The sequence below is a fragment of the Maylandia zebra genome, linkage group LG3 (genome assembly GCF_041146795.1).
Source record: "Maylandia zebra isolate NMK-2024a linkage group LG3, Mzebra_GT3a, whole genome shotgun sequence".
NCBI classification, from domain to species: domain Eukaryota; kingdom Metazoa; phylum Chordata; class Actinopteri; order Cichliformes; family Cichlidae; genus Maylandia; species Maylandia zebra.
In genome coordinates, this window is record NC_135169.1 from 61,152,054 (window position 1) to 61,176,693 (window position 24,640).

Here is a 24,640-nt window from a genome sequence, read left to right on the forward strand (position 1 = left end):
CGGTGTACCCCACCATGACAGTTATGTCCAAGTTTTCCATGTTCCCAGTGTTTAGTTTCCCCACTTTAGTCTTGGTTAGTTTTCCTTTAGTTTGCTCCTGCCTTTTGTTTTGTTTTGCTCACCAGCCTTGAATAAACGGTTTGCTTTTGGTTAAACTTTTGTTTCCACGCGTCTGCTTCTGGGTCCACACTTCAACCTCCACATAGTCCACAGCCCACACTGTGGCTGGGGTCAGGTCACAGAGTTTTGGACTTTATCTGGCATTTTATGCAAGGTTTCATTTTTTTCCTGGAATTTACTTCCCATGTTTTGCTGGCTGTGTGTTATGACTCTGGAAATTATTCTAAAAAATATTAATTTGTGATTGTTTCATGATCAGATCCTACAGACTCTTTACAGTCATTATGGGATGGTTTTACAGGTGGAGGACACTGATATTTTTCCTCCTCATACCAGTGTCACTACTGGTATGAGAAGAGACCAGTAACCTGTACTTGTATCTGACAAAACAATCAGAAACAGATTTTATAAGGGTGGCCTGAGGGCCTGATGTCCTCTAGCAGGCCCTGTACTCACTGACTGGAACCATGCATGATTGACATTTGCCATAGAATACCAGAATTATCAGGCCACCACTGGCAGACTGTGTTTTTCACCCTGAACACATATGACAGATATGAAAGGGTCCAGAGAAGTTGTAACATCGTTCTGCGTGGCCAGTTTGATAGTGGGCCAGTAATGACCCAAGAGGCATATCAGTGGAGGGAGGCACAGACATCTATGGGCTGGCAGCATCACCCTGACTGCAATTAGGCATCAGGATGAAGTTTCTGGACCTCTGGACTGATTACCAAACTCTACGCTGGTGCAGTGGTTGCTCCTCCTGCTGCAGGACAATGACACCAAACACACCTCCAGGCTGTGTGAGGGCTGTTTGATCAAGAAGGAGCGTGATGAAGTGCTGACCAGATGGTCTGGCCTCCACAGTCACCTGACCAAAACCCAGTGGAGATGGTTTGGGATGAGATGGAGCTCAGAGTGAAGGCAAAGGACCAACAAGTGCTCAGCATCTCTGGGAACTCCTTCAAGACTGTTGGAAACCATTTCAGGTGATGACCTCATGAAGCTCATGGAGAGAACGCCAAGAGTGAGCAAAGCAGGAATCAAAGCAAACATTAAATTTTAGTAAGCTCTTTGGGATCCACTAAGGTTTTTGAAATTCCATCATATTTTGTTTGAGATATCTTTTTTCTCTGCTGATCAAACTGGAGAGTCTCACTGTAATGTGCCGGCGAGTCACACTCAATTTTATTTTTAGTTTGGAAACTGAACAGACTTTCGGTAAAAATAATGATTCAGCAATGTACAATGTTGGGAACTAATACATTTATAACTATTTTCTAAAGGATCATTTCATGCCACTACAGGCAAGCTAAAGTCTAGCTATCATTTCATAATTCCCACAGCAAAAGTAAGGTGACAGGTGACCACAATGTGGCAACAAGACTGAATTAAGACTGGAAACCAGCACCATCATCTCATCCATCCTCTCAGTTTACAAAGTAGACCTGTCATGGTTCGTTGTGTGGCAGGCAGGAGAAGGACCCAAGATGCAGATTCACAGACACGGGGATAAACTCAAAAAACACAGCTTTATTGCTGGCCACGAGAAGCAATACAAAATAAACTAAAACTGGGAAAACTAAAGCATGAGATGTACAAGGAACCGAACCACGGGGAGAATAACACACAACATGAGGGAGAACGCGACGCCGAACAGAGGGAGACTCAGACAGAAATACACAGAGGGTAAACGAGGAAAGTGGGAACACACGGGGAACACAGGTGACACTGATAATCATAACGAGACAGGGCGGGGTGAACTGAACATGACATGTACAGGCGTGAGAGTCACAAAGTAAACAGGAAGTGCACAGAGGTTCAGACAGGAGGAGAGAGAGCACGGGGAAAACACAGACATAACGGGCTGGGGAAACATGAAACAACCACAAAGGGAGACGAGGGCTCATAAATACATAGAGGGCACACAGGGGGAAGAGAGAGCACGGGGAGAACTTAGACATAATGGGCAGGGGAAACATGGAATAAAACATAAGGAGAGACGAGGGCTCACAGATACACAGAGGGGCACACAGGGGGTAAAAGCCATGAAGGGAAAACACTTAGGGAACAACACAACAGGGCAACTCAGAAAACATGGCCTAAGCAAGGAACAAAATACAAAAATACAAGGAACTAAGAATACTGGGCCCACATGGCCCAGGACCATGACAAGACCTACACCATTGTCTCAAAGGTATACTCTTCTGTTGGATAATTTGTTAGTTTGTTAAAAACCGACAGAGGAAGCTGTACAAACACATCACATGTCAGTTGTCAGCAGAAGTGTAGAGAGGACAAAATGTAAGCGCTGAGAACTTCAGAATCTGAGATTTGTCCAGATTTGTAGAGGAACAGATCAGATTTATTTTGTTTATATCATGTTCAGTCTTTCAAAATTAGAAAAGGCAGAATTTGTGTTGTTCAAACACACTGATTCCACAAAAAGACACAAATGTGAAATTGCCTAGCTAACAGTTACAGAGCTACATGATGATAATTATATATATATATATATATATATATATATGTATATATATAACACCCAGCACGCCCCTGCGGGCGGTTCATCCTTCAAGCTCGGGTCCTCTACCAGAGGCCTGGGAGCTTGAGGGTCCTGCGCAGTATCTTAGCTGTTCCCAGGACTGCGCTCTTCTGGGCAGAGATCTCCGATGTTGTTCCCGGGATCTGCTGGAGCCACTCGCCTAGCTTGGGAGTCACCGCACCTAGTGCTCCGATTACCACGGGGACCACCGTTACCTTCACCCTCCACATCCTCTCGAGCTCTTCTCTGAGCCCTTGGTATTTCTCCAGCTTCTCGTGTTCCTTCTTCCTGATATTGCTGTCATTCGGAACCGCTACATCAATCACTACGGCCGTCTTCTTCTGTTTGTCTACCACCACTATGTCCGGTTGGTTAGCCACCACCATTTTGTCTGTCTGTATCTGGAAGTCCCACAGGATCTTAGCTCGGTCATTCTCCACCACCCTTGGGGGCATCTCCCATTTTGACCTCGGGACTTCCAGGTTATACTCGGCACAGATGTTCCTGTACACTATGCCGGCCACTTGGTTATGGCATTCCATGTATGCCTTGCCTGCTAGCATCTTGCACCCTGCTGTTATGTGCTGGATTGTCTCTGGGGCATCTTTACACAGCCTACACCTGGGGTCTTGCCTGGTGTGATAGACCCCAGCCTCTATGGATCTTGTGCTCAGAGCTTGTTCTTGTGCTGCCATGATTAGTGCCTCTGTGCTGTCTTTCAGTCCAGCTTTGTCCAGCCACTGGTAGGATTTCTGGATATCAGCCACCTCCTCTATCTGCCGGTGGTACATACCGTGCAGGGGCCTGTCCTTCCATGATGGTTCCTCGTCTCCCTCCTCTTTCTTGGGTTTCTGCTGCCTGAGGTATTCACTGAGCACTCGGTCAGTTGGGGCCATCTTCCCAATGTATTCTTGGATGTTCGTTGTCTCATCCTGGACTGTGGTGCTGACACTCACCAGTCCCCGGCCCCCTTCCTTCCGCTTAGCGTACAGCCTCAGGGTGCTGGACTTGGGGTGAAACCCTCCATGCATGGTAAGGAGCTTTCTTGTCTTTATGTCAGTGGCTTCTATCTCCTCCTTTGGCCAGCCTATTACCCCAGCAGGGTACCTGATCACGGGCAGGGCGTACGTGTTGATGGCCCGGATCTTGTTCTTACCATTCAGCTGACTCCTCAGGACTTGCCTGACCCTCTGCAGGTACTTGGTGGTTGCAGCTTTTCTAGCGGCCTCTTCATGGTTCCCATTTGCCTGCGGGATCCCCAGGTACTTGTAACTGTCCTCTATGTCTGCAATGTTGCCTTCTGGTAGTTCAATCCCCTCAGTTCTGACTACCTTCCCTCTCTTTGTTACCATCCGACTACACTTCTCCAGTCCGAACGACATTCCAATGTCATTGCTGTATAGCCTGGTAGTGTAGATCAGTGAATCGATGTCTCGTTCACTCTTGGCATACAGCTTGATGTCATCCATGTACAGGAGGTGGCTGACAACTGCTCCGTTCCGTAGTCGGTATCCGTAGCCAGTCTTGTTAATGATCTCACTGAGGGGGTTCAGGCCTATGCAGAACAGCAGTGGGGACAGAGCATCTCCTTGGTAGATCCCGCACTTGATGGTGACTTGTGCTATGGGCTTGGAGTTGGCCTCTAGTGTTGTACGCCACATCCCCATTGAGTTCCTGATGAAGGCTCTTAGGGTCCCATTGATCTTGTACAATTCTAGGCATTCCAGTATCCAGCTGTGGGGCATTGAGTCATAGGCCTTCTTGTAATCAATCCAGGCAGTGCACAGGTTGGTCAGTCTGGTCTTGCAGTCTCGGCTGATTGTCCTGTCTACCAGTAGCTGGTGTTTTGCGCCTCTGGTATTCTTGCCAATTCCTTTCTGTGTCCCGCTCATGTATTGACCCATGTGCCTGTTCATCTTATATATATATATATATATATATATATATATATATATATATATATATATATATATATATTTTTTTTTTTTTTTTTTTTTTTTTTATGATGATAATTATATGTGAAGACATCTGCTTTTTTAAAATATAGCTCCATGCTTGCATTTATATCTGTGACCATCGGAGGGCAGTAAGCACTCATTAGTCTGTTCCTCTTTATTGATGTCAGTGTTTCTGTCAGTTTAATAATATCTGTGTTCAAATATGTTTCAAATAAGTTCAGTATTCCAACATTGAAATGAACTTCATCATCTCAGCTGAACTGAGCTTCAGAGAAACACTGCATACTGATGTCTGTGAAGCTTTGACAGAAAAACAGTTTAAAACATCAAGTGATTGAATCCATGAATCTAAAAATGTGTTTCTGAGTAAAAGAGGCAGACATGTACAGACTGAACTATCTGTTCAACAATCAGAGTGTTAAAGGACACTAACATGACACTCTTTAAACTAAACTACACACAGACACACTGAGGAACCACATAAGACTGTAAATCCAGGATAAAGAGGTTCAGTGAATGTCGTGTGGAAGGTGTGGAGGTGGATCAGAGAGTCAGAGGAGACTCTGTAGAAGGACAGAGTGCCAGCAGGACAGTCCACATACACTGCTGCTCTGTTAGAGACAGAGGAGGAGGAGATGGGTGTTTGTCTGTTATTGTGCCACACAGAGGAATAATGATCAGAGCAGAAAAGACTCCAGGACTGATCATTTCCACCAAACACACACTCATCACTCCTTCCTCTCCTTTTGATTCCTCTGTAACTCACTGATATCTAAGCCCTCCTCGTCCACTCGACCTCCCAGTAACAGCGACCAGTCAGACCATCTCTACACAGCAGCTGTTCACAAACATCAAATCTGTCTGGATGATCAGGATATGACTGAACCTCCTCCACATGTGTCACCTTCCTGTTGTTGTCAGACAGTTGGAGCTTTGTGTTCACTGTGTTTGTGTCGATTGTGAGTTGACAGGAATCTGATGGAGAGAACAAACACAATCCAGCTGCAGTTATTGATCCATCATCTGTTCATTGATTGACCCTTTGATGATGACTCCTCACATCAGAATGATGAAGATGGTTGAATGTGTGCTGCTTTGTTTTCATGAATCCCATTAAAAACACACTTACACTTCCTCAGACCTGGTCTCAACCATCGGACTCCAGCAGGCTCCACCCTGAAAGGAGGAGGGGGGTCAGAGCAGCACAGTCAGCATGCACACATGGACATTACATGGCTCTCATAAACACACACTGTTACACACTGATAAAGGAACAGTCCAACATTTTGACACATAAATGTTTAAACTTCAAAAGAGCAAAACTCATAATCACATCACATTTAATCTCCTTTATTAAGCACGATGTCCAGGGAGCATTGACATGTGCCACAGTCAAGGTTCAACACACTGTGACATTCATGCTGTCAGGGAGTGGGTGCATATTAAATGTAAAGACTGGGACTGGGTACAAAAACTGATTCAGTACAGGTAGAGTGCAGCAGCCAGTGCATCACATATTTTGAGCTAATGCAGCGGTCAACACACCACATACTGCTTTCTATGTAAAGGAGCCTTCATTATCAGATTAGGGCTGTTTGTGACCATAAAGTCTGTCTCACAAGGGCAGCCACTGGTCCAGGCGAGGATGCCTCCACAGTGGGATGTCTGAGGGTGCAGACATGGGTGAAGTTAGGACCAGGTGCCAGTGGACCTGTGGACGTCTGGAGAGAGGAGTTATTGTTTCACTCCACCAAAAGCAGGAGAGAAAGATGTTTGTTAATAATCCTTCTAATTAATAAATGTAGAGCAAATTTGTTCAAGGTAAACAAACATAAATGATGGAAACAGCATCAACCAATCACAATGCTGCACTCTTGCAGGAGGAGGTTGTGATTTGATGCATGTGATGAATATATTTATTTCTTGTTCTCGTAACAGGAAAATTATCTTTTATTTTTGTATATTTATACTAACATAAGTGCATTTAAAGGCTTGTCATCTTGATTTATTTATTCAGAAATGATATCAAACAATAATACAGGGAAACCTTGAATTAAATGACACAATTCTTGGTCATTGATGGTTACAGCTAACAGTGTCTCTGGGACCACTTTTGACAGCATTTGACTGAAGTGCTGGTTGGCTACAGGGCCACCATGAAGGCTCTTTCTGGAGCTCTCAGTGCTGCAACACACATCCTGCAGTGCAGGCTGCAGGGTAACAGGACCAGTGGTTGTTAATGCTACATCCACTTTACAGTCAAAAACACCCACTAGTCTGGGCCTAACACCCAACCGGTGACCCGGTTTCCTCCACCAGCTCCATCCCTTTGTTTCTTAATCTCTTCTTTCTGTTGGAATGATTATTTCTTATTATAATTTGAATTTCAAGGTTGAGCGGCCAAAGTTAATTCACTTTGACTGCATTCTATTTTTCTGTTGTTTTCTACTAACTATCATCACAAAGTCCAGAAGATCAATTTGATATTTTAGCAGAAACAAGTTTCAGTAGCAAACGCTCAGAAGCAGCAAACTAGAAGTGCAAAATAGCCCATTTTAGTAGGCGGCCAGTTAAGTTGAGTGACCTAGTAATCCATTTACTTTTATTAATATTTGTTTTCTAAGCTGGGGAAACAACTTCCCCCTAATTCTAGTTTATGCTGGGCCAGGCTAAACATGTCCTGGACATGGTCTCTGCACACAGATAAAACTTAAAATAAATAAAGAGAGTGAAAATGTCAGTTCCTTTCCAGAGATCAGTTTGAACAGGGTGCACCGTTGTTGCTGACAGAGATTTTGTCCTTTGAGACCCCATATAGACATCTACTGTTTAAGTTAGACCAGAATGGGAAAAATGTTCCTATATGTGTGATTGTTCAAATAACACTGGTTTCCAGCATTAAGTAATCAGACAGAGCCAGTTTCCTCATCTATCAGACACTGTTTGTGGCTGTAACGGCCATCTACATACCTCAGAGTGTCCAGTCTTAGCTGCTCAAGCATCTTCACTCCTGCCTCTCCTGGGTTATTGTAGCTCAGGTCCAGCTCTTTCAGATGGGAAGAACTGGAGCTAAAAGCTGAGACCAGAGACTTGCAACCTTCCTCTGTGACCAGGCAGCCTGACAGCCTGCAGACATGACAAATACTCTTAGAGAAGAGAGAAATAGCTAAATGCAAACAGGAAATTGCAGCCAAAAATGAAACAGGAGTTAAAAATACTCCTCCTTGAATCGCTACCTTATCGTGGTGGAGGGGTTTGTGTGTCCCAGGGATCCCAGGGGCTATGTTGTCTGAGGGCTTTTGTCCCCTGGTAGGGTCTCCCATGGCAAATTGGTCCTGGGTGAGGGACCAGACAAAGAGCGATTCAGAAGACCCTTATGAAAAGAATATCGAGGGAACAGTTTACCCTGCCCGGGATAGGGTTACCGGGGCCCCGCCCTGGAGCCAGGCCCGGGGAGGGTGCCCGAGGGCGAGCGTCTGGTGGCCAGGCCTTAGTCCATGGGGCCCGGCCGGGCACAGCCCGAAGAGGAGACATGGGCCCATCCTCCCGCAGGCCCACCACCCGCAGGAGGCGCCATAGGGGTCGGGTGCATTGTGTGTCGGGTGGCGGCCAGGAGCGGAGGCCCTGGCGGACTGACCCCCGGCTGCCAAGACTGGCAATAGGGACATGGAATGTCACCTCTCTGGTGGGGAAGGAGCCTGAGTTAGTGCGTGAGGTTGAGAGGTACCGGCTAGATATAGTCGGGCTCACCTCCACGCATGGCTTGGGCTCTGGAACCAGTCTCCTGGAGAGGGGCTGGACTGTGTCTCAGTCTGGAGTTGCCCCTGGTGAGAGGCGGTGGGCTGGGGTGGGTATTCTAATATCCCCTCGGCTTGCTGTCAGTACAGTGGAGTTTTTCCCGGTGGACGAGAGGGTTTGTTCCCTGCGCCTTAGGGTCGGGGAACGGGTCCTGACTGTCATCTGCGTTTATGCGCCGAGTGGCAGTTCGGAGTACCCAGCCTTCTTAGAGTCCGTGGGGGGGGGGGGGGGGGGGTGCTGGAAGGTGCTCCACCTGGAGACTCTGTTGTCCTGCTGGGAGATTTCAACGCTGTCGTAACGACAGCGAGACCTGGAGGGGCGTGATTGGGAGGAATGGCCTCCCTGATCTGAACCCGAGCGGTGTTTTGTTATTGGACTTCTGTGCTAATCACAGTTTGGCCATAATGAACACCCTGTTCGAACATAAGAGTGTCCATAAGTGCACGTGGCACAAGGACGCTCTAGGCCGTAGGTCGATGATCGATTTTGTAATCGTATCACCAGACCTGCGACCATATGTTCTGGACACTCGGGTAAAGAGAGGGGCTGAGCTGTCAACTGATCACCACCTGGTGATGAGTTGGATCAGGTGGCGGGGGAGGACGCTGGGCAGACCTGGTGCACCTAAACGCGTAGTGAGGGTGTGCTGGGAACGTCTAGCAGAGGCCCCAGTCCGTGAGATCTTCAACGCACACCTCCGGCAGAGCTTCAACAGCATTCCGAGGGAGACTGGGGACATTGAGTCCGAATGGACCATGTTCAGCGTCTCCATTGCCGAAGCTGCTGCATTGAGCTGCGGCCGCAAGGTGGTTGGTGCCTGCCGTGGTGGTAATCCCCGAACCAAATGGTGGACACCAGAGGCTGAAGAAGGAGTCCTATCGGGCTTGGTTAGCCCGTGGGACTCCGGAGGCACCCGACAGGTATCGACAGGCCAAGCGGAATGCGGCTCGGGCAGTGGCTGAAGCAAAAACTCGGGTGTGGGAGGAGTTCGGAGAGGCCATGGAAAAAGACTTTCAGACTGCCTCGAAGAGATTCTGGCAAACCGTCAGGCGTCTCAGGAGGGGAAAGCGGTGCTCTACCTGCACTGTGTATAGTGCTGGCGGAGAGCTGCTGACGTCGACTGAGAAAATTGTCAGGCGGTGGAAGGAATACTTCGAGGACCTCCTTAATCCCACTGACACATCTTCCGAGGAGGAAGCAGAGTCTGGGGATGAGGGGAATGTCCCGCCAATTTCCGGGAGCGAGGTCACTGAGGCAGTTAAACAACTCCTTGGTGGCAGAGCCCCTGGTGTTGATGAGGTCCGCCCCGAGTTCCTGAAGGCTCTGGACGTTGTAGGGCTGTCCTGGTTGACACGCCTCTGCAATATTGCTTGGAGATCAGGGGCAGTACCTGTGGACTGGCAGACCGGGGTGGTGGTCCCCATCTTCAAGAAAGGGGACTGGAGGGTGTGTTCCAACTACAGGGGGATCACACTCCTCAGCCTCCCTGGGAAAGTCTATGCCAGGGTGCTGGAAAGGAGAGTTTGTCCGCTAGTCGAACCTCGGATACAGGAGGAACAATGCGGTTTTCGTCCTGGTCGCGGAACACTGGATCAGCTCTTTATCCTCTCGAGGATACTTGAGGGTGCATGGGAGTTTGCCCAACCAGTCTACATGTGTTTTGTGGACTTGGAGAAGGGATTCGACCGTGTCCCTCGGGGTGTCCTGTGGGAGGTGTTGCGGGAGTATGGGGTGTCTGGCCCATTGCTACGGGCCATTCGATCCCTATACAACCATTGCAAGAGCTTGGTTCGCATTGCCGGCAATAAGTCGACTCGTTCCCGGTGGGTGATGGGCTCCACCAGGGCTGCCCTTTGTCTCCGGTTCTGTTGATAATTTTTATGGACAGGGTCAAAGGAGCTTGGAAAGAAAAGCGTCTGGACTTCTTTAAGTTTCTTGAAGATGTTTCACCTCTCATCCGAGAAGCTTCTTCAGTTCTAAGGTCAAATGGTGGAGAGTCCCAGATATAAACCTAGTGGGAGTGACCCCCCGCAGAGGGACAAAAGGACCCCCTGATGATCCTCTAATCGCCTGAGCCTTTTAAGGACAGGATTTCTAGGCGCAGCCAAGTGGCGGAGAGCTTTCGCTTTGGTGGCCTCAGAATCTCATCTCTGATTTTTGCGGATGATGTGGTTCTGTTGGCTTCATCGGGTGAGGGCCTCCAGCTCGCACTGGAACGGTTCGCAGCCGAGTGTGAAGCAGCGGGAATGAGGATCAGCACCTCCAAATCTGAGGCCATGGTTCTCAGCCGGAAAAGGGTGGAGTGCCCACTCTGGGTCGGGGATGAGTGATGGGAGAAGGGAGCCGGAGATCGACAGACGGATTGGGGCTGCAGCTGCAGTAATGCGGACGCTGCACCGGTCCGTCGTGGTGAAGAGGGAGCTGAGTGTAAAAGCGAAGCTCTCAATTTACCGGTGGATCTACGTCCCTACCCTCACCTATGGCCACGAGCTGTGGGTAGTGACCGAAAGAACGAGATCGCGGATACAAGCCGCCGAAATTAGCTTCCTCCGAAGGGTGGCTGGCCTCTCCCTTAGAGATAGGGTGAGAAGTTCGGCCATCCGGGAGGGGCTCAGAGTAGAGCAGCTGCTGCTCCACATCGAAAGGAGCTATCTGAGGTGGTTCGGGCATCTGACAAGGATGCATCTGACAAGGATGCCCCCTGGGCGCCTCCTGGGTGAGGTGTTCCAGGCATGTCCCACCGGGAGGAGGCCCCGGGGCAGACCCAGGACACGCTGGAGAGATTATATCTCTCGGCTGGCCTGGGAATGCCTTGGTGTTCCCCCAGATAAGCTGGAGGAGGTGGCTAGGGAGAGGGAGGTCTGGGATTCTTTGCTTAGGCTGCTGCCCCCGCGACCCGGCCTCGGATAAAGCGGATGAAGATGGATGGATAGAGTTAAAAATAGCCATTAGTCAATCCAAACCTTAGATTGTAAACCTCTAAACCTCATCTACTGAACATTTCAAGAACGCTGACCTGAGTGTCTCTGTCACAGTTCTGGGTCGGTTCGACCCAGCATTCGAAGTTTATCATGTTTTGGTTTATTTTTGAATGATCGTTTTGTTACTCTTGTACTTTGTTGATTATGATTATTATTATTGGAAATCTATGTGTCTGTTTATTCATGTTTTAGGAATTGTCCTTCGGATGCGTCTGTATAGTATAGTTCTAGTTCCATGTGTCATTTTCTGTCTCAGTGTCGAGTCTGCAGCTTTGTGTAGTGTTTTCTTGTTTCCTGTTTTATTGTGAAGGTCTGCATCTCATGTGAGCGTGTTCAGTTTTACCTCCCTTGTCTCGTCTCGTTAATTACTGCCAGCTGTGTCCACCACCTGCCCTGTGTTTCTCTGTGTGTATTTAAGTCGCGTCTTCTGTCATTGTAGTTGCTGGTCCGTCTGTGTATCCACCGTGTCTCACTGTGAGAGTATGATCTAGATAAAATATCATCTCTATAGAGGTTAAATCATGTGGAGGGTTGATTAATCATCAATAATCAATCAATTAGTCATCATTAAATAATTAAATGTCATTAATGAATTAAGTTCAAAATACTTAATAAATTAAATACATACATCATTGATTTAACGCCAAGTAATTTCCAAAAAATTCATTTCAAATTCATTGATTTTTAAATATATTTAATTAATCACTTTTTGACACAGTTAATTAATTATTTAGGAATCTATTTATTTAATTCATTTGGGCCCTACAGGTATTCTCACAGCAGTGCTCTGAACATTAAATGACCAGCAGATGTCAGTTCTTCATAATAAGCAGTTAAACGAGGCTTTGTGTGATCTGCCTTTGGGCGAAGCAACTGGCCGGAAAATTGGACACATTCACAGAGCTTTACCACACCATCACTAGACAACAATGGAATTATTTTAATTAAAAACAAATAATCAGAAAGTCTTCTGCCTGGTCTCGTACCTCTGTGTTTCTGTAACATGAATAATGAGCTGAAATCTCCTCACGACACCACCCCATCAGCTCAAAGGGCCCTCGAGTTTACCTGCATGCATCCTGTTCACCTGTCAGCTGTTTAACACCGGCTGCTTATTCAGGAAACACGCCCACATTACCTGGTGACAGTCACAGTTTAATGCGGGCCGCTGTTTGTCAATATAAAATTATTTAGTTCTAATATTGTGCACACAATTTGCAAATGTACCATAGTTTTAGGCCAATAAAGCACACTGTCGATTTTTGAGAAAATTAGAGGATTTTAAGTTTGTCAAAGAGTGCGAAAAATATGACAGCTTGTTTCCTCAGAGCACAGCTGCTGGAGCTTGTGTTTACCCTCAAAGTGTCACGATGTACAAAGGGGACTCACGCGCTGGACTCCAGGGATGATGCACACTAGAAAATTTATTAAAGAACAATGTCCAATGAGTGTATATACAAAGATGCGGGGCAGTGCTATGTACAAAAGGTGAGGGGGGCAGGGCTCCGGGGAGAATCCAGGGGAACACGCTCGTCTCTCCACACAATCCAAACACGAACCTACTCGCACACTCGTCGCTCAGGGAACACCAGGGAAACAGTCCAGGGAGTCTGTACACAAAGAAACGCTTGTGAGATTCCAAACACACACTGCAGGGGAAAACACTTGCTTAGACGCTCGACTTTCACTGACGCGATCCTCACAACGATCCAGCGAAGAACAGCCGTTGCTTCCTGGCTTAAATATCGTCCACACTGATGAGGCACAGGTGTTTCTTCCTCCGAGGGTGTGGGCCAAGGGCGTGAACCCATAATGAGTTCAGCCCTGGCGAGAGAGAGACCTAGAGAGAGAGAGAGAGAGAGAGAGAGAGAGAAATGGGAAATGTCAGTCTGGCACGATTCATTCACGGACCGGACCGCTGATATACACCATAAATGTTGGAGCCAAATTAGTCTGGCGTAGACATGTTGATCAGATTCTAGATGCAGAATGTCACGTGGTTCCAGAGCAACCTGAGAGGACACATCTACACCTCAAGATTCAGAAGAGTTTGCCCTCGCTTCACCACCTGAGGTTCAGGGTTTACGTGAAACCACCAATGTTCAAACACCTGAACTTTCCACACAGAGCACTATGGACTCTGACCAAACAGGCAGACGTTACCCTGAGAGAAATCGCAGAGCACCTCAGAGACTGAACTTATAGGTTTCCAGTTCATTTTGTAAGGAAAGCAGTTAAAATGTTTAAGAGGAAACAACCTAACTCTGTGTTGTAAATCACTGAGTAGGTGTCATATTTCAGTTTAAGTACAATTATTGGGTTACGGCATTTACCTGAAAATATCTCGATTGTTTGATACTTATGTTCATCAAAGCTGGATGGGAGGAGCTGTTATGTATTTAGTAAAATCAGTTTATATTTTGTGGTAAAGTAGAGAACACCAAGCGTGGTGTATGTGCGCATTGATATGCCTGTGCCTTTCCACAACATGGTTAATAAAGTAAGTTACTAACAACCAAACGGGTGTTGTTACTTTACCAGTTAAGTTATAAGAGAGAACATAACAAACTGGTTGAGATCCTGGATTAAAGAGGGAATGGGAAGAGAAGAGGAATACAGAGGGCTGATTGGTCGGTTCGTGAGGTGGTGTTAGGAGAATCACCTGAAACTGAATGTGGCCAAAACAAAGGTGCTGGTGGTGGACTTTGGCAGAAACAGATCCCTCCTCTGTCTGCACTGGTGGGAATGATGTTGAAATAGTCACATCCTTTAAGTATCTGGGAGTTCATCTGGATCACAAGTTGGAGTGGTCTGCCAACATGGACGCTGCCTACAAAAAGGATCTGAGCCAGCTTTACTTTCTACGAAGGCTCAGATGGTAAATGGACCACCTAGAGGAGGTGATCTGTGACACACTGCTGTCAATCGTGGACAATGACTCTCACCCGTCCATGATACACTGGACAATCTGCACAGCAGTTTCAGCAACAGGTTCCTTCAACCCCGCTGTCTGAGGGAACGTTACGTAAATGCAGCTTGTCACTTTGTACACCACAATATATTTGCACACATACTTATCCTTTTATACTGGTATGTATATTTATACCTATATTTCTCTATTTATCTGAATATTTATCTATCATAACTGTTTCTACACTCACTTTATATGAGTGCTTGTTGTTTCTTGTTTATTTGTTGCTATGACAACTCAGTTTCCCTCCTGGATTAATAAAGTTTCTCTGATTCTGAAATACAGTGAGCCATTATATTTGTAGTTTCTAACTAACAATATAAAGGCTCAGAAACCGATAGAGCCACAGCACGTCCCACTGGCAGCTGAAGGAACTTTGAAACAAAGGACTTTGTAATTGAAGCTTTATTTATACAGGTCGGCTCATTGAGACTCAATGTCTCATTTACAAGAGAGACCTGTTCCAGACAAACATATTAAAATTACAACAATAAAAAAAAAGATTGTGTAATGTACTCAGTCACATTAAAAACGAGAACAAGTTCCCAGAGATGGTTTCACAAAAACATGTGTACGTCTTTTGAAGTCTGCAAGTGAAATCAACGGAGAGCCTTAAATCCTTCGGTTATGTTTTCCATGTAGACGGAGCAGAAAAGGAGAACGCCTTCTTCCCAAGCTCTGCATGAACTGATGGAACAGTGGATGTAATGATGTCCTGAGACTGCAGGCTGTGACTAAACTGTTTGCCTAACATGTACTCTGATAAATAGGAGGCAGTAACCCAGAAACAGATTGATAGATAAAATGATACGAATGGACCATCCTGTGTAAGACCAATGAGGACCAGTTAACCAGAGAACACAGAGTACAGTGGTGTGTTAAAGGTTTACAGACAGTTATAAATCTTAATGCCCCATGATGGACAAAATCCAACAGATGAAGAGAGCGAGCAGAGTCATTCATATAAATCATGTCACTGTAATCCAGGGCAGGTAAAAAAAAAGGTGGCAGCAACAAGCTTTTTCCTGTGAAACATGATCTGTTCCTGGAAGAGAAGCCCAACTTCAGCCTCAGTGTCTTTATTAGATGTTCAATGTGTGGCTTATAGGAACGACTGTCATCAACCACAATACCGAGGTATGTGTACGAGGCCACAGTTTCAATAGAAATACTTTGAGCAGATACAGGAGAAGGAAATAAAGCCGGACCCTCCTTCTGTTTGTGAACAACATGACTTTGGTTTTTTCTACATTTAAAGCCAGTCTGAGCCAGCTGAGACTGAATACTATCAACAGCTGCTGTAATGGTTTGAAAACTATGTTGATGGTATAAAATGAACAGATGCATCTAGATTTTGTGCCACACCGTTGACATAAGTAGCCCAGGACAGAACCCTGTGCACTCGTTTAGTGACATTTAAAAAGCTGGAAGAGAGACCATTGAGCTGAACGCACTGCTGATGTCCAAAAGAACATTAGAGAAGCAGCCAGCTGCTCGGTCTGAAAGGCCTATTTCCAGTAATCTATGACATAAAATGCTGTGGTCAGCAGCTCAGCTGATAAACCAAGGGACTGGGAGCAGCTGCTGCTGAGTGTTGCTGGAGTTCCTGTGCTGTTAGATCCTCATCCTCTCCACGCAGCTTGGAAGTAGGTGAAGTTGTGCCAGAAGAGTTTTTGTTGTGGTCAACAGTGTCAAAGGCTTTGATAGATCAATAAAAAGAGCTGCACAGTAGTTCTTTGCATCCAGCGCTTCATAGACGTCTTTGAGAACTTTTATCGAAGCAGTTCCAGTACTGTGCAGTTTCCTAAAACCAGACTGGAAGGGAGATAAAATCATATTTTCATCCAGATAACTTTGAAGTTGATTATTTACCAGCCTTTGAAGAACCTTAGATAAGACACAGAGTTTGGAAATTGGCCTGTAATTACTAACTGTTGAAGAATCACCAGCTTTCAGTGGGGGAGTACAGAGGCACACTTCCACATCTGTGGTAAAGCCTTCTGTTGTAGAGAAAGATTAAAAATATAAGACACTGGCTCAGCTATGATATTTGCAGCCAAGTGCAAGAAGGAAGGAGAACGATTGTGAGGACGAGTTTCTGGTGTTGGGGCTATTCAAAGCCTTACAAACCTCTTCTACTGTGACAGGTGTGAAGAAAAAGGTATCAGTAAGCAGGAACTACGAGCAGAGTTGTGTGCAAGAGGTTTACCATCAGATACTGTGCTGAACAAAGAACAAGAAGCAACAAAGTGTTTGTTAAAGCAACATTTCAGTTTTGTGTGACACAGGAGTGGAGTCGATATTTAAGTGAGGAGGAAGCTCTGAGGAGTCACAGCTGGCAGAGACACTTTATAGTGTGGGGTGGCTGTATCTCAGGTGGCAGAGCAGGTCAGCCACTAATCAGAAGGTCGGTGGTTCGATCCCAGGCTGCCTCCTGGCTGCATGCCAAATATCCTTGGGCAAGATACTAACCCCATGTTTGCCTACTGGTGGTGGTCAGAGGGCCCGGTGGCGCCAGTGTCCTGGCAGCCTCGCCTCTGTCAGTGCGCCCCAGGGCAGCTGTGGCTACAACGTAGCTTGCCTGTGTGTGAATGGGTGAATGACTGAATGTAGTGTGAAGCGCTTTGGGGTCCTTAGGGACTAGAAAAGCGCTATACAAATGCAGGCCATTTACCATTTACCATTTAGTTTGCCAAAACCTCCTACGGTTGTTTGGACTGTCAGTCGTTAAAGTAAAAAATAGTTACATTGGATCTTGATGATGGAGGCAGTAATCCGATTACACAGCTAATGAAAACGTAGCCAATCAGCATCAGAGCCAGACTTCCTGCCCAGGCCTGGTTTCTCTCATGTAGGAGATCGGCCGGTACTGAACCAAACCAGGCCTGTCCCGACCTTTCACCCTGACCTGGCAAAAAGGGGCGTGTCTGTCCACAAAGTAGACACAACTCTCCTGTAAATGTTCCCAAACTGACATTGTCAGCCTGTTTAATACGACCCCAGTTCAAACTGATGCGGGCTCGGAGCGTGAGATTTTAGTGTTTCTCACAGCGCCAACTATGCAGTGATCACTCAGGTCGTTGGCAAAAACTGCAGATGTGGAAAACTTACGCAGCATATTAGTTAAAAAAGGTCAATAAGAGCAGATTTATCTGGGTGTTTAGGATCAAGGCGTGTGAGGCTTTAAATAATTTGAGTCAGTTTTAAAAACAAGCAGCGTGCCTTAAAATCATCAGACACAGAAGAAAGCCAGTCCCAATGAAAACCATCCATCTGAAAGACGTCATTAAAATGCAGCTCAGATAAAAGTTGAACCAGAGACGGTGATGTGCTGGGGGAAGCAGGTGGAGGCTGATAGCAGCCAACAACAGTCTGATTTCCAAACAGATCAATAGTTAAGGCCAAGATTTCAAATGGCTGAGGTGCAGATGGAGAGAACAAGACTTGAGCAGCAAGACAGACCTTCACATAAACTTCCAGACCTCCGCCTTTTCTGGGACAGTCTGAGTGCTAAATGTTAAATCCATCAGTTGCTACGTTTTTATCCAATAAAGATTTGGAAAGTCTCAGAAACAACAATGATACCAGCACCGCTTGAACAGGCCCAGATTCCAATCATATCCATGTTAGGAAGCACACGACGTGATGCACGTGTAACCCAGACAGTTTTTAACATCTGCTGGTGTTTCACATTCAGCCAGAGGCCCAGGGTTAGGTTGGATACCAGACAATAATAAAAGCATCGTTATTAGACTCTAGAGCTCGTTTATAGCTGACACCACATGTAGAGTTTAAGTTCCCACAGAGACGATGACATTTTTCTAAAACCAGCAACGTGTGCCCAGGGTTGCCGACCCCTGCTCTAAAGCATCTGATTTGGATTCCTGAGATCAAATATATTTTCCTTTGGCTTTGTTTTCTTCCCATTTGTGGCTTTAATGTAGTGTTACATCCTGTTTGTTTGCTTCCCTCTGTATACATGTCCAGATTCACTGTTATGTTTCTATTCTTACATTGCTGTGTGATCACTGTTCCCTCTGCTGACTGATGTGACCTTTTGTATCTCACACTGATACTTGTCATATTTGTATCTGCGCCTAAAAGATAAAAAGTTTTCCATGCTAAAACACAGCTCCACCTGCTGCAGTTCTCCCTCTGAACCACTAGATGTCTCTGTTATCTAAATGAAGACGTGCAGCACAGCAACCACAGCAGCGCTCAGATCACACGTGTCCTGTTATTATGTATAAAAGCATGAAACAGGTGAGACAGGTGGGATCAATATTAATGTTGTGGAAATATATGAAAAAGCAACAGAAGAGTGAAAACATTTCGTGTTTCTAGAAAGATCTTTCAGCTCACAGCTGCTCACAGACTGTATTTACAAGTGACAAACTGCAACTCTACAGTACATCTACAGTATATATCAAATATATTCTGTATTCAAATCTATCGAGTGATGTTTGAAAGTCTTTCCAGGTGAGTTTGATCCAGGAGGATCTGAAGCCAGAGTCTGACAGAGACTGTGCAGAGACTGTAGAAGGACAGAGCAGCAGCAGAGCAGTCCAGATACACTGATGATCCTCTGTCAGATCCAGAGGGACACACAGGGATGATGCTGGACTCTACATTGTGTCTGACAGTGGAGCTGTTCTCAGAGCAGTTCACTCTGCAGCACTGACAGTCATCTGCACTTCTTCTCATTCCTCTGTCAGTCACTGCTGGATGAAGCTCTCCTCTCCACCTCCCAGTAACATGGCCCAGTCAGAGCGTCTCTACACACAAGCTGCTGCTGCTTCAACCTCTCTGGATCATCAGGACACAGCTCCTCCTCTCTCAGCACACACACCGTCCTGTTTACCATCATCAGCTCCACCTGCAGAGAGAAGAAGGAAGAGCAGAGGAGATAAACGAGTGTTTCCAGAGACTCTTCATCAGCTGTCAGTCAGTGATGCAGCACATCCAGTATAAAGAGCAGCAGGGACTTCACTGCTGGGACTGTACTAGGGCTCATTGTTGCTTCACTTTTTCTAATCTTTGGATTTTTATTGAAGTTGCTGAAAATGTTTTTCCCTCCTAGTTTGAGTTTGGACTTTCATTCATTAGAAGAACCTTGGTGTGTCCACTCTGAGCTCTGTAGGAACCCCAACAAGCCCAACAATCCAGATGGACGGTTCCAGCTGTTAACTGGAGGAATTCCATCCAAACATCTGCTCTCACTAAATTCTTCCTCACCTACAGACTGTGTTCTTCACTGCTTTAAACTTGGAAATGAATGCAGTCATTGGTCTGCGTGCTGCTTTGTTCAGAGAGCTGACTGGCTGTTGACAGCGTTTGATCAGAGCGTGTCAGCCGTTACTATGGCGACCATAGAGGTTAGAAACAGGAAGTGTTTGTGTCCAATCCTGAAGCCTGTCACCATTCTCCTCTCACAGCTTCACTGAGAAGCTGCAGCTTTACAGGAAACACTGGATCTTTGTTTCATACTGACTGTGTTTAGTACAATACTGCTGACAGCACCACCCACTCACTCCATCACTCTACTGACCACAGAGTCTCCAGTCTGTAGTCTGGACTCTGCTGAAGATCAGACAGCTGCTTCACATCTGGATCCTTCAGGTTGTTTTCCCACAGGTTCAGCTCTCTCAGATGGGAGGGGTTGGACTTCAGTGCTGCTGCCAGATAATCACAGCTGATCTCTGACAAACCACAGTCCCACAATCTGTATAAAGAATGAAAGATGTAAGTTTATTAGACAAAGTGTGAGCTTGAAATCATTCAGTGTTTCATCATCTGTTCAAAGCTGAAGAAGGTTCAGAATGTAGAAGTTTAGAAAATGGAAACTCCAAACAGCTGAAGCCAACAGGAAGCAGCTTCAAACAAACACAACAAGAGAAAAAACTCTGAATGTTTCACATTAAAGTCGTACATTTATCATAAAAACAGGACAAAGACTTGAAAAAGTCGTGTTTTTCCTTCCAGGAACCACAAGGCTTCACTTTTAAAGGTGAAGTGTGAAAGAAATGGACATATTTGAAGTCCAACACCTTTTTCCAGTCACATTATTAAAGCAGACAAACTACAAGCTCATTTTCATTCCAACAAGTCATCTTCTGACCTGGACTAACAACACTGGTCTCTATGTGCAGCTGGCTGTGAGACCAGTGCTCAGGGAGCGTCTACAAAGTGCAACACTGAAAGAACATCACACACTCATTTGCTTCCAGCACTTCCACACAAACATCTACTGTCATTATTGTCACCAAACTCTGTGGATCCTTTATTGCAAATTCAAATGGGATCAAATGGTCAGACAAAAGAGGGTTATGAGGAAATATGATGAAATGTTGTGTATTAGCAGCAAGTTATTGAATCATTTTCCTCAGAAACCAAACAAAATGATTGACAAACATGTTTTTACAAACTCAGTGTTGGACTTGGATCAGCAGGATAAGCTGATGTTTAAAGGCATTTGAGTGTCGCTGTATGAGAGTCCAGTTATTACTCAATATTTATGGATGATGTTCTTTCAGTGTTGCACTTTGTAGACGCTCCCTGAGCCTCACAACCAGCTGCACATGGACCAGCTGACATTACCCAGCATTAGAGGCGGCTGTAAAAAAATGGATTTTCCTATTTAAATGGTTTTAATTTGAATAAAGAGATGTTGATTCATTCAATCCTGAATCGATTTTTAATATAAATGTATTTTGCCAGAATCTCAGGTTAAAGCTCCCAAAAGTATTTCAACAACAAGCAAACAGATAAAACAGTAAATGAGAGCAGCTAAACACACAAAGATGGAAACACAGAGCGTGGATCGTTCACTCGACGGCACGTACACGGACACGCCGTCGGGGCTGAAAGTGGACAGCTCACAGATCCTGAAGCTGCAGGTTTCATCTGTCTCCAACCAAAACTGAGTGAACCAGCAGCAGAAGAAGATCCAAACTACGCTTTACGTTTGATGAACATCGTCATGAATTCTCTCTGACTTTGACCTTTACTTCCTGCACAGCTCTCTCTCTCTCTGTGTACTTCAAGAACAGTTTACCTTCAAAAATCTGTTTCCTGCATTATTCACTGCTTATTACGCACCAGTCTGCTGTTGTGTTCACTGCTGTCGGCCTCCCAAAACAAAGCCTCATTTCTGCTGTTCAATACTGAAGAAATTTAAACCTTTTAAAATGATGACAGATTACAAACTCTCAGCTGTGTCTGTAATCAAACCTCTGTAACTTTGCTTCACTTCAGCAGCATCAGCTCATGTTCACATGTTGATTCATGGTTTGCTTCAGTTTTTGATGGACTGCAGAATATTTTGAAGGTTATCTGCTATAAAAAGCCAGAACAGGAAAATCTGCTTCATGTGTTTCTGTTTGATCCTCAGTGACTTTGACACAAAGGCCTCTGCTGTGACGATCACACCTCTGATCAAGTCTCACAGTGTCAGCTTTGTTTTTATACATATGGATATGTGCTGATAAATGATCAGAGTTATAATATTTCCCACTGTCTGCTGTGTGCCGTGACCTTTGACCTGCTAAAGACAGTCAGCTGTGGATTATTCATTGTTGTGTCTGATACTTAGAACTGTGAGGAAGAACACTACACAGTTAATCAGGGTCCCCTCTCTCTGAATCAGGAGGGGTGGGCAGGCCGCGTGCGGGCCGCGGGCCATACGTTGAGTCTCACTGTTTGAAATGTGAACATTGTTCTGCTGCAGTCAATGGACTAAACCAGAGAAGAAGAAAACAGACTTTACCATGAAGATCCTCAGTGTGGATCAGTATAATATCAGCCTGATGTCTGCAGTTTAGTGTCAGCACAACTTTCACATCATATTCATCTCAGCACAACTAAAACATGCTGACTGACCTCAGAGTTTCAAGTCCACATCCTGGACTCTCCAGGAAACCACACAGATGCTTCACTCCTGAATCCTGCAGCTTGTAGTTGGAGCTCAGGTCCAGCTGTCTCAGATGGGAGGGGTTGGACTTCAGTGCTGCTGCCAGATAATCACAGCTGATCTCTGACAAACCACAGCTCCTCAATCTGTATAAAGAATGAAAGATGTAAGTTTATTAGACAAAGTGTGAGCTTGAAATCATTCAGTGTTTCATCATCTGTTCAGAGCTGAAGAAGGTTCAGAATGTAGAAGTTTAGAAAATGGAAACTCCAAACAGCTGAAGCCAACAGGAAGCAGCTTCAAACAAACACAACAAGAGAAAAAACTCTGAATGTTTCACATTAAAGTCGTACATTTCTCATAAAAACAGGACAAAGACTTAAAAAAGTCGTGTTTTTCCTTCCAGGAACCACAAGGCTTCACTTTTAAAGGTGAAGTGTGAAAGAAATGGACATATTTGAAGTCCAACACCTTTTTCCAGTCACATTATTAAAGCAGACAAACTACAAGCTCATTTTCATTCCAACAAGTCATCTTCTGACCTGGACTAACAACACTGGTCTCTATGTGCAGCTGGCTGTGAGACCAGTGCTCAGGGAGCGTCTACAAAGTGCAACACTGAAAGAACATCACACACTCATTTGCTTCCAGCACTTTCACACAAACATCTACTGTCATTATTGTCACCAAACTCTGTGGATCCTTTATTGCAAATTCAAATGGGATCAAATGGTCAGACAAAAGAGGGTTATGAGGAAATATGATGAAATGTTGTGTATTAGCAGCAAGTTATTGAATCATTTTCCTCAGAAACCAAACAAAATGTCAAGTCAGTCAGGTCAAGTTTATTTATAAAGCACATTTAAAAACAACCAAGGCTGACCAAAGTGCTGTACAATAAAATACAAATATAAAATACAATAAAACACAAGTACATAAAACACCTCACTGATAAAACAATAAGTTAATACAGTAAGTTAAACCTTGCTAAAAGCCAATGAGAAGAGGTGAGTTTTAAGAGCAGTTTTAAAAGTTCCTAGGCTTGTGGAGAATCTGATGTGAGGAGGTAAACTGTTCCACAGTCTGGGTGCAGCCACAGCAAAAGCCCTCTCTCCCTAGTCTTTAATCTGTACCTGGGAACATCTAAAAGCATCAGGTCTGCTGACCTCAAAGATCTCCTGGGGCGGTAAATGCTAAGAAGCTCTGCCAGGTAAGGAGGTGCAGTACCGTTAAGAACCTTAAAAACCACCAGTAAAACTTTAAAATCAATCCTAAAAGCAACTGGGAGACAGTGGAGACAGCAGAGGACCGGAGTCATGTGGTCTCTCTTTTTGGAACCGGTCAGCATGCGAGCAGCAGCGTTCTGCACCAGTTGGAGGCGATGCAGACAGGAACGATCTAAACCAGCATAAAGGGAGTTACAGTAGTCCAGCCATGAAGTAATAAAAGCATGGACCACCCTTTCTAGATCGTTCCTTCACAGGTAGGACTTTAGCTAAAATCCGTAGATGATAAAAAGATCCCTTGACTACGGAGCTGATTTGTTTATCAAATTTAAAAGCACTGTCAAAAGTAACACCGAGGCTCTTAATGGAGGAAGTACATTTGGAAGTTAGGGGTCCCATAAAATTGAAGGAAAGGTTGGGGTCTTTAGGAAGCCCAAACACAATGACTTCAGTTTTACTTTCATTTTGATGTAGGAAGTTACGAGCCATCCAAGTCTTAATGTCAGACAGACAGGAGAATAACGGCTGCAAAGAGTGTCATGAACTGGCTGTGTGGAGGCAGATGAGGACCCAAACGCAAAACTCACGAAGGCAGGAACTGAACTCAAAATCACTGCTTTATTGCAGGTTTCACAAAGGAACAGAAGTAAACTGGGAATACTAACAGAAGACTGTGGGAACACAGAAAGACACACAGGTTCGGGGAGAAGACATTGACGACGCGACACTAACCTGATGGAGGCATGCACATAAATACACAGAGGGTTAACGAGGGAAGTGGGAGCACACGGAGAACACAGCTGACACAGATAATCATAACGAGACAGGGCAGGAGTGAACACAACATGACGCATACTGACGAGAGACTGTCAAAGTAAAACAGGAAGTACACAGAGGTTCAGACAAGAGGAGAGAGAGCACGGGGAGAACACAGACATAACAGGCTGGGGAAAACATGGAATAAAACACAAGGAGAGACGAGGGCTCACAGATACACAGGGGCACACAGGAGGTAACCAAATAAGGAACATCTTAATTAAATAACCTAGGAACCAAGGCATAAATAGGGAACAAAATACAAAAACACACAAAAACTAAGAATACTGGGCCAACATGGCCCAGGACCATGACA

At 45.3% G+C, this 24,640-nt stretch overlaps 1 pseudogene across 1 annotated transcript in view; it reads right to left on the minus strand.

Moving 5' to 3' along the window:
* Positions 1–5,071: 5,071 nt before the first annotated feature.
* LOC112431939 (NACHT, LRR and PYD domains-containing protein 3-like) overlaps positions 5,072–24,640 on the minus strand; it is a 43,183-nt pseudogene continuing 23,614 nt past the window's right edge. Inside the window, exons 9-12 of the transcript XR_013097028.1 lie at positions 22,252–22,428; positions 7,594–7,749; positions 5,753–5,799; positions 5,072–5,598 (exon numbers count right to left, since the gene is read on the minus strand). The product of XR_013097028.1 is annotated as an NACHT, LRR and PYD domains-containing protein 3-like (transcript). The remainder of the gene's footprint in view (positions 5,599–5,752; positions 5,800–7,593; positions 7,750–22,251; positions 22,429–24,640) is intronic.